Source organism: Lemur catta, chromosome 13, assembly GCF_020740605.2.
Source record: "Lemur catta isolate mLemCat1 chromosome 13, mLemCat1.pri, whole genome shotgun sequence".
NCBI lineage: Eukaryota > Metazoa > Chordata > Mammalia > Primates > Lemuridae > Lemur > Lemur catta.
Genome location: NC_059140.1, coordinates 79,786,976 through 79,804,065, shown reverse-complemented (window position 1 = coordinate 79,804,065; position 17,090 = coordinate 79,786,976). Strand labels below are relative to the sequence as shown.

At 44.5% G+C, this 17,090-nt stretch overlaps 1 long non-coding RNA gene across 1 annotated transcript; it reads left to right on the top strand.

Annotated features, from left to right (window-relative positions):
- Positions 1–298: 298 nt before the first annotated feature.
- Positions 299–4,229, top strand: LOC123648982. Its single transcript, XR_006738853.1, has 4 exons — positions 299–318; positions 1,070–1,141; positions 3,013–3,311; positions 3,878–4,229. It is a non-coding gene; the product is annotated as an uncharacterized LOC123648982 (long non-coding RNA).
- Positions 4,230–17,090: the final 12,861 nt, after the last annotated feature.

Here is a 17,090-nt window from a genome sequence, read left to right as displayed (position 1 = left end):
CTGTTTTCCATAGAGGTTACACTAAGTTGCCGTCCCACCAACAGGTATAAGCATTCCTTTCTCTCTTACAGGTGTTGAGTCACAAAGAAATTCAGAAAACACAAGAATGTAGATGTTTGGTTTTTCTTGTTTTGAAAAGCCCAACAAAAATTAAAGGAGCAGACCAGGCTGGAGTGGAGCTGTGATGCGTGTAAGCTGTGTTTGGCAGAGAGGTTTGGGTGTGAGTATGCGTCTGTACTTCCAGGCTTGCTCCTCAGAGCGCAGCGCTCCCTCCGTCTGTGTTCGCAGCCAGCAGTCTGATTACTGACCGTTACAGAAGTAAGTCTGAGAGGGGACGTTTCAAGAGTTCTGCAGCAAGCTCTGGGTCAAGGGATCCTTCTCTCTGCAGAGCTGTGTTTTCCAACAGGCTCGTTATCTGAATGAAGTCCAGAGGGCCAGGACCCCCGAGTCCTGATCCTGTGTGTCTGAGACTTGTTTTCCAATAGGGTTCTTCTCAGGCATTTGAGAATATTGCGAACATATCATAATGTTTATTTTATTTTATTTTATTTCTGAAAAGCAGTGTGGCACATTTGTACTTCTCTCTGGATAAAATCACGTGAAATTGTTTTATATTGCTCGACAGACTGCGTTGTTAACCCTTATTGTGTGCAGCGTGTATTGGTAATGGATTACAGACAGCACACGCTTATTAGACTCTGTAGCCTCTTAAATGTGGGTAAAAGCTGCTGTAAGCATCAAAATATCTCTGTTCTCCCCAGAGCAGTAGATATTGAGTTACCGATTGTTAGTTTGATGGTTATAGTTTAAACACTTACTTTAAATAAAAGTACACATAAAACAGAACCCATTTTGGATCACCTTTGATCTGTAAGAGGTACAGAAAAAGAATAGATTTTACTGGGAACTAACCTATTCTCCATCAAGTTGGTTGGCTGTTCACAATTTTTTATAAAAGATACATATTTCGCACATTTCTTGAGATAGAAAGTTGTACAAAGGTGTTTCAATGTAAATTTTCTTTTCTAAAAGCTTTTTACAGCTTGCTAAAAATCTTTCATTTCTGTAGAATTTCCCTCTGGCCTATTTCAGCTGAAGACACAACGGAAGCTCGTGTCCATGCAAGAGCATTAACACACCCGTGAGTTAAGGTTTTGTGGGCACTTTCGTTATTAGGCTAAAATCTTTGTTGGTTTAAGTTAATCTTACACATCATAGGAGTCCAATATGGAAGGGCTGGCTAAATTGTCCTTGCTGAGAATGCCTGTGAAAATCCATATCTTTGAAGATTAAAAAAAGAATAATTGTCAGGTCTGTGTAATGTCCTGGGTATGTTCTTGAGAATGCAAGCATTTCTCTGCCCATACTTGGTGGGGAAGTAGGCTGATAATGGCTTATTCATTCATCGTTCAAAACTTATGTGTTATAGATACATAAAATCATATAAATGTAAAATTATATAAATCTAAAATATTTTACATATGCAAAGCTAAAGTTATATATCTAATGCTAAAACCATTTATATATTCACATTCATATATATATATGAATCTGAAAAAGATGGTTTTTTGTTAAGAAAAATACCTTGATTGGTGATTTGGGGGGACAAGTCGGGCTCCAGGACAATCTACAGGGACAGGGAGAGGACGTGGCAGCCTGCGAGGGTGTGGAAGCGAGAGCAGAAAGGCGTAAGCTCATTGCTAGGGGTAAGTAGATCTAACATGCACATGTCTAAGGAGTTGGCATTGTCCTGGTTTAAAGCTTGTTGTATTCTTCAAACTTGCAGAAACTTTAGCTTTTTATGCAATGGAAATCAAATCAAAGGCGCCCAGCTCATGGAGACGTATAACGCAAGGTGTGAAGAAAATGCATTTCTTGCTCAAACTGCCAGATTGACCCTGTTGTGGATCGTGATTACGTTTAGTCACTTTAATGTATATAGACAGGTTTCCATATGCAAGAGAAAAAGGGCCACCTTCCATAAAAATGAATATTTCTGTAAGAGTTCTTAAATTCATGAATGTAGTCACATTGACCTTTCTCTGGGGGTACTTATAATGTGGTTGTGCATCTGTGTTAGATTAGATTTGAAAATCTTCTGCTACTATAACAGGTTTTAAAATGTAGGACGCCAGCATTTTTTATTTCACGCTGATTTCAGACATCAGTTCAGGATTTTTATTACTACAATATTTCACTCAATTGTTTTTTTAATCCCTTCTGTGCAGTTAGATGTAATTGTTTTCATTAAATGTGATAAAAATAATGTTTTAAATGGCTTTATAAATTGGCCATAAAATGAGTTCTTGTTTGGGGAAAATATGTCATATACGCATATAAATAGACAAAAAAAAATTTTAAGTAGGCAACACACTGGTTCCATGAAGAAGTCTGTGTAAATGTAATGGTGTAACAAACATTTGGTTACAGCGTCTTTTCAATAAATTACATTAGATTTACTGATTTCTGCAGTGTGATGGGAAGGCTGCAGTGCAGGTATTAAATCACGGTCTCTGCAAAAGGCTTCTTAATGAATTAGATTTTAGGTCGATGCCAGATTGACGAGGTTTTTAATCTGTGTTACTGGAGGAGTTTTTCAAAAATAAATTAAAAATCAATTACAAAAATTGAACTGCTGAATTAAGTGTATCACTTAGAAGATATTCAAGTAAATACAAGCAAAAGAAAATGCTTCAATTATTAAATAATTTAATTTACAAAGGGCTCATGGTGAGTCACTTAGACATCTACCCAAACTTGCAGCTGTATTTGAATGGCCCTCGGAAGGCACACAGTGGGGAGTGTCACCGATGGCCTGCCTTGTGTGTGGACTGCGGGCCCTGCAGTGGCTCTCCGTGGGCTGCCCGTGGACTGGCCTCTCTCGTCTGAGGTGGGGCTTGTGCAGTGAATTTTCTTGAAAGCTGTCCTGGAGAGCCTGACATGCAGCCTTGGGTTGTTGGCTTTTTAAATTTAAATTTTAATCTTTTCCAATGTGGTTCTCCGATTCAGCAGTCAGCTCCTGGGAGGCAGAGGCATCATCAGGGACCACATTCCGGGTGCCCAGTACAGCCCTGGGTCCCCGCGGGCCCTGGGTAAGCGCCTGTCGCATGAATGAGTTCCGCGGTTACACCGGCCGTCAGCGCTGCGCGGCTTCTAGTGAGCCGGCCCAGAAAAGTCGAGCTGAGCCACTGAGAAGCAGGACCAGCCTTCACTCAACAAAACATGAGGACAAGGGAAATCCTGTTAAAGGCCCCAGCCGTAGTCCGCTCAGTATGGGGTGAAGAAAGAGGCTGTAAACTCAGCACTTGAAGGTGTGAAGTTCAGAAGCTTCTAGAAGGGCATCATTATCCTGAGAGCCAGGCGGCAGGGAGGACACAGGGAGGACCAGGGAGGTGTACATGTCATCATGGTGTGGCTCAGAGGAAGTAACAATGGCCCCACAGACCCGTAGCCAGGCTTAGGGGAACTGAGGCCCCCACACGCACAGAACGACTGCCCAGGAGCACCTCAGACAGGAAACTTGGGTATTTATTTAGCTTCTAACCCAAATAAGTTTAGATGAGAACATTACCCATTTAGATGTCCCATAAACCCAACTAGGTGAGCTGAAATTTATCTAGGATTACAAACTTTGTAACGTGCAGTGTATTTTCTTCTTTTATACTTCCATGCCTTGGAGTGTTATAAAATATTTGATTTGCTATGGCCCAATATTATCGGTACTTAACTAGGGAGGTGGTAGAACATTTGTTTCCCATACGTTTTGGTCAGCATTAGGAACAATAATAGAAATGACTATCATTTAATGATCATTTGCTCAGGCACAAGTACTATCCTAAGTGTCACCTAAGCTTGTGTCACATAATTTTCTCAACAGCTTTCACCCAGGACTCCATGTTGCAAGTGACAGGAAACCCAGTGCCTACTGGCTAAACCAGAATCTGGAAATACAACGGCTCACGTCACAGGAAGGTCCAGTGGCCGTTCCCACTTCAGCTGTAGCTCAGACGCGATCACCGTGACGTGGATTCCCTCCCTCCATCTCTCGGCTTTGCTTCTCCTGCAGTGGTTCTGTCCCCTGGGGCAGCCGTTCCGTGGTAAAACCTGGCTCATGACAAAGAGAAAGCCTCTTTGCTGTCACCTGCGGCAAGACGTCAGAGCTGCATCTTGGTCACTTGCTCAGCCCCGAGCCTGTTGCTTTGACCAGGGAAGCGCAGTGAATGATGAGCTTGGACCGAGGCTGCGGGAAGGGCTGAGCAGAAGAAGAGGCACATCTCCAAGTGAGTCTCACCTCATGGGCAGTTGTCAGAGGGAGGAGTCGACGGAGGCTCAGAGAGGTGAAGTAACTTGCCTGAGCTGACACAGCGGGTGCATGGCCTTGGCGGCATGTGGGGGATGATGAATGATGGGAATGCAAAGCACCTGCCAGCTCTGCAGGTCCCTGCTGTCTCCTCTCACGTGGGGGAGACAGCAGCACTGGGGTAGGACAGCCCAGGCAGCCTCCTTCCCGCAGGGTCACTCTCCTGGTGTCTCCTACTGCCAACTCATATTTTCAAGAGAAATTCTCTGAGGCACACGGATGTGAGCACTTGTGTATCAGCCTAGAAACCAGTTTCTTTTAATAACAACTGTATTAAAATATTGGTCCAATGATTTTTTTTACCAACCGTCATTTTCCACACAAGTTCTTATAATTGGCAGTAGGTTAGTCCTTGCAAAATCCCCAGCCTTTAACAAACAACTTTAGCACCATGTGAGCCAAAGATAAGAAGGAAAGGCAATTTTTTGGTAAAAAATTAAATTTTGGACATGCTTGCTTGGTGCAGCTTGAGCCTGTGATGCAGGCCTGTGGGGTCTGCTCTGTGCTGGCGGACTTGTCTTTATCCTCCCCTGTCTGAGAATCCTGAAATATGGAACATACCCCTCGATAAGTCACTTCATCACACCAGGTGTCTGTACAGAGAAGGAGGCAAAACAATGTAACTTTTCATACCAACGGCGCCTTCAGCCCCCACATTGCCCATTACAGCGGGCCGGGTGGACCCCACGGAGGGCGATGTTCGACAGTCGTCCTGAATGAACAGAACAGTTCCCAGGTGCTGGTCTGGCTGCAGCCGCCCCGTGGGCCCGCTCTGCCTCTCGTCTGTCCAGCCCCCGGCACGGAGAGGCTGGAGTGGGTCTGCCCATGGGAGCCAGAGGAGAGCAGAGAGCACAACAGTTTGGCCCAGGTCAGAGCATGGAAACGGCTGAGAAGATTTATTAAGACCCTTCTTGGCTGGGGGAGGATCTGGAGGCCAGGGTGCTGCTTCTCAGGCCTATAGACTTAGCCGCGTCCAAGAAGAGAACTTGGAAAGAGGAGAAAGAGGAGGCTGGGCCTGTCCCAGGAGGGGATCCGTCGTGCCTGAAGTATCGGCCTTCTGGATGAACAGAACCAAGTGAGAGAGAGAAAGTGAGGCCTGGCCAGGCTTGCGTCCCTGTGGGAATGGTTGAGCCCAGGCTTTGTACTTCCGCATCCAAACACATGTGCACACGTACACACTCACATGCCCCTAAGAGAGAGAGACAGAGACAGAGACACAGAGAGACCCAGCTGCAAAGAGATGACCAAGCCTTCCTCCAGGGGAAGTAGAAACTACTTACTTCTCTTGATACCTGGGAAAATAATTTCCACATCTTCACTCTTTCAACCTATTTGAAAGCTGCATCTTGGGGTAGAATGAGGGGCTTATACCTGGAGGCTTACTGAGAAAAAGGGCACATGGAGGGATCAGGAATCTTGCTCTGCCTTCCCAAAAATGCCAGTGAATTCCATTACACGCTATCTTCTGCACAGAGCAGTCAAGGGAAGAGAACAAAACAGGTGTCTGTGCACTCTGTTCCACCTTTTCTTTTGTCGTTATGCCAAGGACTCCTTTGCCAATCTGGTAACGCCTGAGGACCCCTTCACAGAAAAATGCTTTTAGATACATAAAGTAAATTACAGAGAGTTACAATGGGAACCACTTCTGTTGAAATAAACTTCTACCAATAGATCGCTTGGGGGAGGGGGCCCACAGAGCCCAGGTTAAGGACCAATGGAGTCCCAGGGCTGTGCCCCAGTGAGGGTCCGTGCAGGAAATAGGTGGCAGACTCAAGTTAGGATAATTCGAGGGTGATTTCATAAGCAGATATTTGCAAAGCATGGGCAGGGTGTAGCAAAGCCATGCAGAGCAGAGGAGGGCATGCTTCCAGAAATGCAGTCTCTTGTCAACCCCAGAAACAAAGGCAAGGGAGGGGGCATTACCTGGAAGGGGGATCTCTGGAGAAGAGTCTTGGGACTCAGCCAGCTGCAGGTGACCCTTACAGACAGGGAGCCAGGAGCACCCACAGCCCGACATCCTCCCTCTTGATCTGCTGGGCTCCCCAGAGATGCCGTACGTTCAGCAGACTTTTACAAAACATAAACCAGTTTAGGTCACGACAGTTCTCGTGTCCCAGAGTCAGAGCCAGGCAAGCCCATCGACCACGTGCTGGCCGGCGTCCAGCGTGTACACGGAGAACTGCGCGGAGAGGTAGCGTGCGGACACAGGTAAGTTCCACACGCGGACGATATGGGCAAAATGTTCCTTCACTAGAACCTGGTCTTTATTTTTGTTGGCAAGTATTTAAACCATATGTAGGAATTAGAGCAGTTGATTCCCTCCTCCCCTCGTGCTGGAATAATTTTTCTTTTGCGATTGATTTAGAGAGCAACATTCACTGATAGATTTCCCAGGAAATCTCATTATTTGCAGGTTAGCTGCCCAGGACGGCAATCTTCCGTGCTGAAGGAGAAATCCTTCACAAATTTCATCTTGAGAAACTGTTTAAATTCGCCAAATTCTTTGGGCGAAGCTATTTGGTCTTTGAATATGTAGGTGGAGTACTTGGGAACTATTTGAAAAGTCATTTGTTCCAATGGGTTGTATTGTCATTCTATAAATTACCCAAAACTATTCAAAAGGAAAAAAAAAAGAACGATTATTATCTTCCCACAGAGATTCATTGAGAATGTATACACAGTGTTCCGTGACAGTTCTGCCTTTTTTTAATAAGAGAGGATTGAGGAAGGTCTGACCCTGTGGGTCTCCAGTGCAGAGACCAAGGCAGTGGTCAGTCACCGGAGGGAGGACAGAGCGGCCACAGAGCAGGAACGTGGCCCCTGGGAGTGGCCTGCAGCTGCCTGGGAAGCGATTTGCATATGGTACCAGGAGTTCCCAGAACTGTTCCTGGGTGTTCCCTGCTCTGTTCCACTGCTGGCTGGCTGATTCTGTTTGGGTGTATGTCTCCATGTGTCACAATGTTCTGTTTTAAAATACAGCAAAGTTCAAGAAGTTTTGCTTCCTTAAAAGCAAACTTCAGGCTCAAATATGAAATACAGAGCTTTTTTCCACAGGTTTTTTTGGTTTGTTTTTGAACTGCAAAGCAGTTCTCTAAAACCGATCTCCCCAAGTCCAGGGTGGGATGGTAGATTCTCTTCTGACACTGGCTTCCCTAAATGCCATATTGCCGACATAGTGTCCCGTCAGCTTCTCTTCCTTTCCTGGAGAGCCTGGCGTGGTAGGTGACTTGGTGACCGGAGAGGGTATTTGCAGAGAGGGATATTTGCAAAACATTCCCTTTTCTTTTTTTCAGGCAGTGATTCTCTGCAGAGGCATTTTTTATTTTTTAATGAGTTCTCAGAGGGTGAACAGAGACGAAAGGGGAGAACAGTTGAATATTTCTGCTAGTGTTTTGACCCGGACAGCCCTACAGTGTTCTGTTTATTGACAGGGGGAGAATTGTTTGTGTAAGGGTAGCATTGGCATCGCTTGGCCGGGTCACCCCTTCTGCATGAGTTAGGAAATGCTGCCAGGTTTCCATCTGTCAGCAGCGCAAGCCCAGCCACAAACACAACTGTCGTGACAACCACACGAGTTAGTCTTTCAAATAAAACTTGTTAAAAGCTACTGCCCCCAGCCTCCACCCACTGCAGTTAACTGCATTAAATCACCCTCTAACTAGTATTTATTTTCTTAGGCGTTTCTTACCTCTGCAGCTGTGGGCATGCTGGCCTTTGATTTTAAATAACCCCACTAGGATGAGTGTTACAGTCCCCGAAGGTCAGGGTGTGTTTAGGAGGGTGTCTGACAGTGATGTCCCACCTGAACTATCTCAGGCTGCAGTGCCTGCATCCAGGGCCCTGCGTCTCCACTATGGGACCTGTTCTTTAAGTCAGGGAACTGATAGATCAGCCGATTTCTTCCAGGTGATGGTAAAGCACAAAGACAACCTTAGAGTAGGGCTATGTTACATTATAAAGGGTGAAAGGCTCACTCTTAAGGTGGTACCTCTCCCCAGGCCCCCTGGTGTTCCTATTTCGATGAACTTGGGTGGCAAAGGCAAGTTTGGGCTAATTTTAGCTTACCTGTGAAATCCGAGTTGACAAGGGAATCAAAGCTATAACTGAGTCCACTGACACTCGGTTTCCTATCGTGTGCATTTTCTTTTAACTTACATGTTTGAAATCCTGTGAGATCAAATGGACTAGTGACCCCCTTAGTAGGTCTCTTTTATCTAAAGGCAATTTAATGTTCTCAATATGCTCTCTTAGGTGCTAGTACTTTTAGAAGATCTTTCCGTAGTAGAGAGGTATCTTCCCTACTGGTCAGTGTAGGCTGTAAAAATGGGCACTCAGTTTAAATAAAAATGGCTAGGGTAGAAAAAGTGAAATGATGATGAAATATATCGTGTATTTGGAAAAAAGAGGACAGCCCTTTCTGATTGTTAGAAGAATGTTCAGAGGCCATACCTGTATCTGAACAATGTGGTCAGTACCAAGTCTTTAGGAAAACATTTACACCTAAAATACCATGAGGCAAATAGTAGCTTTTCAATACCAAATTTCAAGTTCTGTGCAGCTGAAGTATTGTAGAATTTGAGGAAGCCCACAGTGCCTGGTACATGCTGGTCACTCAACAATATTTGTTGAATGAATGAGTGAATAAATAATGATGGTGACAATGATGATACTGCTAAAGAGAAACAAAGAGCAAACTTTCAAAGAGACCAAGATCATGACTCTCATACAAATATAAAATCAGCACAAGTCAAAAATTTCATTTGACATGTTAATTAATGAAGAATTCAATATAATATTACAACTGGTTCACCAGAGAACTCAAAGAACCACATACTTATGGTCAGCTGAGGAATGCTGAAATGATTTACCAACAGATGTAACCTGGTAGAATTGGTCCACATCTATACAGGGTGCATTTCCATGGGCAGGAATTATTTGCACAACTCTCAGTTTTGTACAAATCAACTTGTATCTCTACAGAGTTGTAAAATGGTCTAGTCAGTGAAGAGCAAATGTGCACACCATGTAGAATCAAATAATCCCTGTAATTCCAGCATTCTGTTGAGGGCTATCCAACAACACCTTGGCTGAAAATCTTCCACAACCTTCCCTACAGTAGCTAATACATGCATAGTGCATATTCGGTGCCTGCACTGCTCTGGATTCTACGCTGCACACGATAATTTACCTAATCTTCCTAGCAACTGGCCCAAGGTTACAGAACAAGTACATAAGGGGCCAGAATTTGAGTCCAGCCTGTCCAACTCAGATACCCCAGACTCCTACTGACTGTGCAGAACTCCCCGAGATGGGGTGAGGTCACCAGGCATCAACTGGCCTTGCGGAGGGGCTACCCCTGCTTGTCGCTGGTCTCCAGTTGGCATACGATTCTGGGGGTGGGGGCCGGGCTGGCTGCACTGGAGTCTCCCCAGGGCTCCGGCAGTAGAAATGGACACATCACATCTCCTGGTTTCCCTTTGTTCCCTCTTCAAGTCTGCACCCAGCATAGCACAGTGTGTTTAATCTCACCGTGATTTGCACGTCCACAGACTTTGATGCCACAAGCCACACTTGTGACTAAAGGACTTCATTGCAGGCTGAGTGGAATGGAACAATTACTGGAGATATTTATCTCTTATAAGTCCAAGTAGCAGAGGATTGGGGCCAAATGTTGGACAGATGTGTTTACTTTGGGACATACCCTGTGTTTGTTCAGGCCTGCTCCGGTCAGAAAGGCCGTACAGGTGGCCGTGTGCCTGTCGGCTCCTGCACTCGCAAGGCCTGGCACGCCCCCGGCACCGCCCTCAACCTCTGGCCACAGGGGACCAGGCCTAGTTTTGTAAAGTGGAGCGTGGCCAATGCAGAGAGCTGCAGATTCCCAGCCTGGCAAAAAGTCTGTCCTATTCATTTTCTCCCCAAGTTTTACTGCTTCATATTAAAAAAGAAAGTCCAGGAAATATTTAGTGGTGTCCTAGAGCTGTGCCCTGGGAGTGCTAAAACTTTGCCATCCCTGGCCTTCCACTATCTCCCGTCCTCACACACCCGGGAAGATCGTTCTCTGGGAGGTTGCCTCTGCACCGTGACCTGCATTCGCAAAGACTCAGGAAAGGAAAAACACCTACAAAGCTCAGTGTCTCTTGGCCTCCCCCTACACTAAGCTGGGACAGCTTGTGCCACAGCTCAGTGGTCCCCGAGAGAAAGAAACTGTGCTCCTTCCCATTCAGTGTGGGGTCCCTTTTGCTTTGGGCAAGACCAGAGTAAAGAGAGTAAGTCAGCTATAGTTTTGGAGGAGCACAATTTTTTTTTTCTTGGGTGGGTTTTTGCATTTAAATGAGCTTTGGGCCTTCACCTATAAGTACAGTTTGGGGAAGAGCTGATGTTTTGTTTGAGGTTTCATGAAGAGAAACAAAACAAAACAAAAAACAATGTAATGATGATAATATAAATAATTTGAAGTCCATATCACTTTTTTTTTTTTTTTTTAAATCACCATGTCCTTGAAAACTTCCTTGTAAGAGATTTGGTGAGGGAGGGGTATTGGGTCCTGTTTCACCTGAGGGGCTGAGCTCAGGAAGGAAACCTCCTGAGGGGGGGGTGAGATTGGTGATGGGTGATTGCTGACATGCCAGTGCTGCACTTCTCGTCCCAACCGTGCGTCTTGTAGTAGTTAGAACTTGGCTGTGGTGGAAGAATTTACACCATGTGAACCGGCAGACAGTACAAATCAGGGCTTCCTCGTCTCCTCCCAAAGCATCATGTGGTTGTTAAACATTTACTAGCACAACACTTACTGTACTCCAGGTACCTAGACAGTGCTTGGCACATAGTTGGTGCCCAAAAATACTTGTTGAAGGAATGAATGAATGCATGTTTATAGGAGCGCTGAAGTAAATTTCACTCTGGTGAGATAAATACTATCTTTAAGATATCTAAGTTTAGAATTTTATCTTCAATTTCATTAATATAATTTAATTTACTGTTTGGTAGGCAATGTGCAAGTTGCTTTTCAGACTTAGTGTGTATGTAATCTTATGCAAAGTGAGACTTATTCTCATTTTACAGAAGGGAAGTGAAAGTTCAGAATAGTAAAGTGTCACTGTGCCATTAAGGGGTAGAGTCAAATGTCAAATGGAAGCTGGTTGATTTTCCTTTCTTTCTTTCTTTCTTTCTTTTCTTTTCTTTTTTTTTTTCGAAGGAGTAATCACAAGGCCTTCATTTAGCTTGATGCTGCATATTACTTGGTGCCACTTTGGTCTTATAACAAAAACAAATGTCTTCTTTCCACAAAAGAAAAAGTAATTTTTGAAAGTTCACCTTGCTAAAACTTCTTAAAACTAACCAAATACAAAATCAGCTATTCATTAGCTAACTTACCTAGATTTTCTTCAAATCATTTTTTAAAAATTGATTAAGAGAAAGAACATAATTCCCATATAAATAGAAGCAAAAAAAGACCATATGATCTTCTCAATAGATGTAGAAAAAGCATTTAATAAAATTCAGCACCTTTTTATGATAAGAACTCTTAACAAAATAGGCATAGATCAAACATACCTCAGTATTATAAAAGTCATATATGACAAAAACACAGCTAACATCCTACTGAATGGAAAAAATTGAAAGCATTCTCACTTAGAACTGGAACTAGACACTCAGAGGTGCCCAGTGTCACCACTTCTGTTCAACACAGTGCTGGAAGTCCTAGCCAGAGCAATCAAGCAAGAGAAGGAAATCAAGGGTATCCAAATGGGGAAAGAAGAGGTCAAAATATCACTCTTTGCTGACAATATGATCTTATATCTAGAAAACCCCAAAGATTCTGCCAATAGACTCCTGGAATTGATAAATAAGTTCAGCAAAATCTCAGGTTACAAAAATAAATGTACACAAATCAGTAGCATTCCTATACACCAACAATAGTCAAGCTGAGGATCAAATCAAAGACTCAATACCTTTCACAATAGCAACAAAGAAAATAAAATACCTAGGAATATATTTAACCAAGGAGGTGAAGGACCTCTATGAAAGTCTAGAAGTAGAGTTTCATAGTTCTTCAGGGAGAGGTATGAAACTCTGAAGAAGGAAATTGCAGAGGATGTAAACAAGTGGATCAATGGAATCGATACTGTTAAAACGTCCATACTCTTCAAAATGAATTCTAGATTCAATGCAATCCCCATTAAAATGTCAATGTCATTTCTTGCAGATCTAGAAAAAATAATTCTGCACTTCGTATGGAACCATAAAAGACCCCGAATAGCCAAAGCAACCTTAAGCAAAAAGAACAAATCTGGAGGCATCTCTTTACCAGACTTTAAGCCATACTGCAAGGCTATAGTAACCAAAACAGCATGGTACTGGCACAAGAAAAGAGACATGGACCAATAGCTCAGAACAGAGAATCCAGATATAAACCATCCTCATATTGCCATCTGATCTTTGATAAAGCAGACAAAAATGTACCCTGGAGAAAAGAATCCCTATTCCATAAAGCATGCTGGGAAAATTGGATAGCCACATATAGAAGACTGAAACAGGATCTGCACTTCTCATCACTCACAAAAATTAATTCACAGTGGACAACAGACTTAAACCTAGGGCATGAAACTATAAGTATTCTGGAAGAAGAGTTTGGAAAAACTTTTATAGATATCAGCCTGCCAGGCAAAGAATTTATAGAATCAAATCTTGCTTCAAATTCTGTTCTATCATGTACTGGTTATGTGGCCTTAAGCTTCATTTTTCTCATTTTTAAAAATAGGGACCAAATGATCTGCCTTGATGATGGATTGAAATGGTGCTTCTAAAGTCTCTAACATGGGGCTAGGCAAATAGTAACTGCTGAGTTACATCACAGCTCTTACTATGTATTTGCATTATAATCAGTGCTTAGCACGTTTTACAGTGTTTATTTGTCACTCTGGCTGGGCTATCACCCTTTGAAGGGGCAGCTTTTATATCAGGTACTATATTAAAGAATATTATAGATGTGCAATCAATTTGTACAGACCAAATAATTATTTGGTCAAAGTAGAGAAACTTTTTGGAAAAGTAACTGAAATCAGAGAAATGACAATTGGAGGAGAACCTTAAAGACTGAGTAGAGTTTATTAATATGTTGGATATAATTGGATTGAATGGAATTATGTTTGGGGAACATCACTAACAGCAGTGATTCAAGGTTGTTCAGGTTAGTTTGGAAGCCTGGTTGATTTTCAAGCTGTTGCTTGGCTGTGAGATAACCCTGCCTCCTCCTACCACGGAGAGATCCTGTGTCCTCCCGTGGAAGGCAAAGGGTGTCCGGGCCATTAACTGTAGGAGCCATCCTGAGGGCTCCGTGGCCCTCCTTCAGTTCTGAAGCTTCTGCAGGAACAGAATCAATGAATTTTCAGCTCCACACACCCTTCCCGGATCCCCTGTTGGAAGGTCTAAGAGCAGATACATATTATCAGACGCTGACAGCAGTTAATGCAGTTTGGACTCGGAGCAGTGAAATTCAGCTGGCTGGACCGCCTGGGACTGTCTCAAGCCACAGCTGACGAGCACACCGCCTGCGTGGAAAGATGCAATGGTCTAAAACAGCCACAGCGTTTGGCCTGACCTTGGTCACGGGCGCCCAGCATGAAGACGGCTATCTCTGCAGGTAAGTGCGGTATTTTACTTGCTACCAGGACTCCAGGCCACAACTGAGACCAAGTTTGCCTCTGTGGTCCAAGGTTTCGAGATGCTTGCTGCGTCCCGTCATTGGAAGAGGATCTGCAGGGTAGGGCATGGGAAAAGCTGGTCCTGGCTCTTGGAACACACTCAGCGAACAGGCTGAGATGATAAAGGGATTTCAATGCAGCCCCATCAGCCCACCCACCTGTACCTGTTCCTGTGCTGCTGGCGGGGGCGGAAGGGCCCGGCTCACCTGTCCGTTCTCTCTTCACTAACTCCCTGGGCCCCTTTACCGGCCCACTTGCTGGGACATGGAAAGGGCAGTGACAGGGAGCCCCGTGATGTGGCAGAACAATGGCCGGTTCTGCCGGGCCCACGTTCGTTATGAAATAGAGAAATAACAGGGCCCTCGCAGGGAAGACTGAATGCTTGTGGGGGACGTCACAGGGAGAAATGTGCCTTTTCAGCCACAGTGAATGCACCTGAGCTAAAATTAGCATTGGCGGCAATCAAGACCCGCATTGTCATAGGCTGCTTTGAATAAAATTCACAAAAGTTCAGTCACTGAACCCCAAAGTGCTGCTTTCCTGAAATTTCTGAGCCTTCTCACAAAGGACGTCTGCCATTTCCTTTCTCTAATGGGTGGTTCTCTCTCTAACCTGCTCTTTCAGGTGCTGCTTTGAGCTTCCTCCTGCAGTTTCCACCCCTTTCTCCAGGGCCTGGTCCTTCCAGGTGGTTCCCAGGTAAAGCGGCTGAGGCCCGTCCATCCTGCCGAGGAGGCCAGAGCGTCAGGCATGAGCGCTGAGGGGTGATTTGCAATTTTCTGTAAGGTGCAGAAAACTTGGCTATTTCATTCCTAAAGGCAAAAAATCTGGGAAATATTAATACTTGCAACATCTGTACCAAAAAGTTAGTGCTTTTACTATATAGAGAGCTCTTAAAAATCAATAAAATATAAATATAGCTGCGAGTGCTAAAATAAAGTTTCTGTGTTTTAGGCCCAAATTGCCAGCACCTGTGGGACAGGACAGGGACAGGCTGGGCTGGTTGGCGCACCACCTCGTAGGGGTGAGTCCAGGCATTTGGCTTCATTCTAAGTGCGGAGGGCAAACAGGGGAGGGTGTGGGAGGGACCCTGGGATTGGATCGGGGAGAACATGTCACTACAGTTGCATTCCAGGGGTCTCTTTTGCGGGGAGCAGGTGGAAGGGGGTGGAATCACAGCCTGTGTCAGAGAAATCAGGAGAGTTCGGGAGCCAGAAATAGCCTAGAGGTTGGGGCCTCAGAAGAAAATGAATGGAATCCATACATTTTTAGGAGGAAAAATGGACTTAGTGATGGTTTGGATGTGGGGATGAGGGTGAAGGAGGTTCCCAGGCTGACTCCCAGGCTGACAGGGTGTCTGTCTAGATAAAAAGCATACTGCAGATGGTGGGACCATTGGTGCCAGGTAAGCCTGGGAGAGGACGGGGTGTTGCCGAACGCTGGAGGAGGGATCATGAGTTCATCGAGGTTCATGGTGACTTTGAGGCCATAGTGTTGCCACCTGGTGACATGACAGAGGGAGGGCTGACCTGCAGGTATAAATTCGAACACTTATCTGGGCACAGGGCACGTTTTGGGCACAGGTAGAGACTTAACCTTTGAGGAACCTCAGAATTAAATGTATCTCAGAATTATATTCCACGTGGAATATAATGACCTTGCAAATAACTCAGGCAAGGAATGCCCAGGGGGAAATGCACTCAAGAAAAGGGAAAGAACATTTCACGTCGAACGCACTGAACGCTGCTGAGAATGGGCTGGCCGTGTCTGTGGGCTTCAGCAACATGGAGCATATCCGCAACCTTAGCAAGAATTGTTAAGGCGTAGCCATGAGGGCAGGCGCCACACTGGAGTCCAGATGGGGCGCCCATGAGATGGCATTGTCAGTGTGGCATCTGGAGAGGTGGCAGTTCCCATGTTCTGGTCCCGTTTCCTCTGGAAGGCAGACTTGGGGGCCGCGACTGGAGAAGGGAAGAGGAACACACGACCCGTGTGCAGAGCGGATGGCAAACCATTGGCTAGATTAGCTTCGTAGCAGAAAACCTGCTGAAGAGGGTAGCTGTTCTCATCCCCGCTTCAGAATCTTGTGTGTGCGGAGTTAAAAAGTGTTCCTTTGCAACTGTGGCTAGGACAGGAAACAGCACAAGGTGGTGTCTCTAGTGCTAGAGCTGCCACAGCAAAGCACCACAGCCTGGTGGCTGAAGCAAGACATATTTATTTCTCACAGTTCTGGAGGCTGCAAGTCTGAGATCCAGGTGTTAGCAGGGCTGGTTTCTCCTGAAACCTCCGTCCTTGCCCATCCTCCTGTCTGTCCTAATCTTATCTTCTTAAAGGGACACCAGTCATATTGAAGTAGGGCCACCCTAGTGACCTCCTTTAACCTTCGTCCCCTCTGTAGGGGCCGGTCTCCTGCTGCAGTCCCATTCTGATGCGCTGGGGCGAGGGCTTCAGCGTAGGAGCTATGAGGGACACAATTCAGTTTAGAACAGGTAGATGAAGATGAGTTTTTCTTTTTAGAAAATGGCAGTGTCTTAACTTGCTATCTTTAAAGTTTTCTCTAAAGGTTCCATTTGAGTGCTTGTTTTTAAAATTGTTTTATTACAGTTTTTATTCCTACAGTCTGAATGTACACTTTGCACTTTATTTACAACTTTCTCACCTATTAAAGTATTCAATACTTCATAGAAATTTTCCATACTTTGTCTTAGTCCAAAATTTTTTTTCAAGAAGAAAAGGCAAATAAAAGTCACCCAATTCTTTTTCAAGTAGATCCAGAGAAATGACATTGTTTTTCCTGTTCCTTATGAATTCTTTTGAGTAGCTTGCTCTAAAATACTTTTAATGGGAACTGACCTAAGAATTTTTTACAACAACCAGTCTTGTAGTAAAGATAGGTTTTAAAGAAGTGAATATTGATTTTTTTTTCCACTGTAAAGGGAGACAGTTTCACCATTATTTTTCTGAGGAACTTTTCAAAATAGTTACTTCTTCTTAGAAAAGTCTGACAAAATAAATGGAGTGCATTGTTT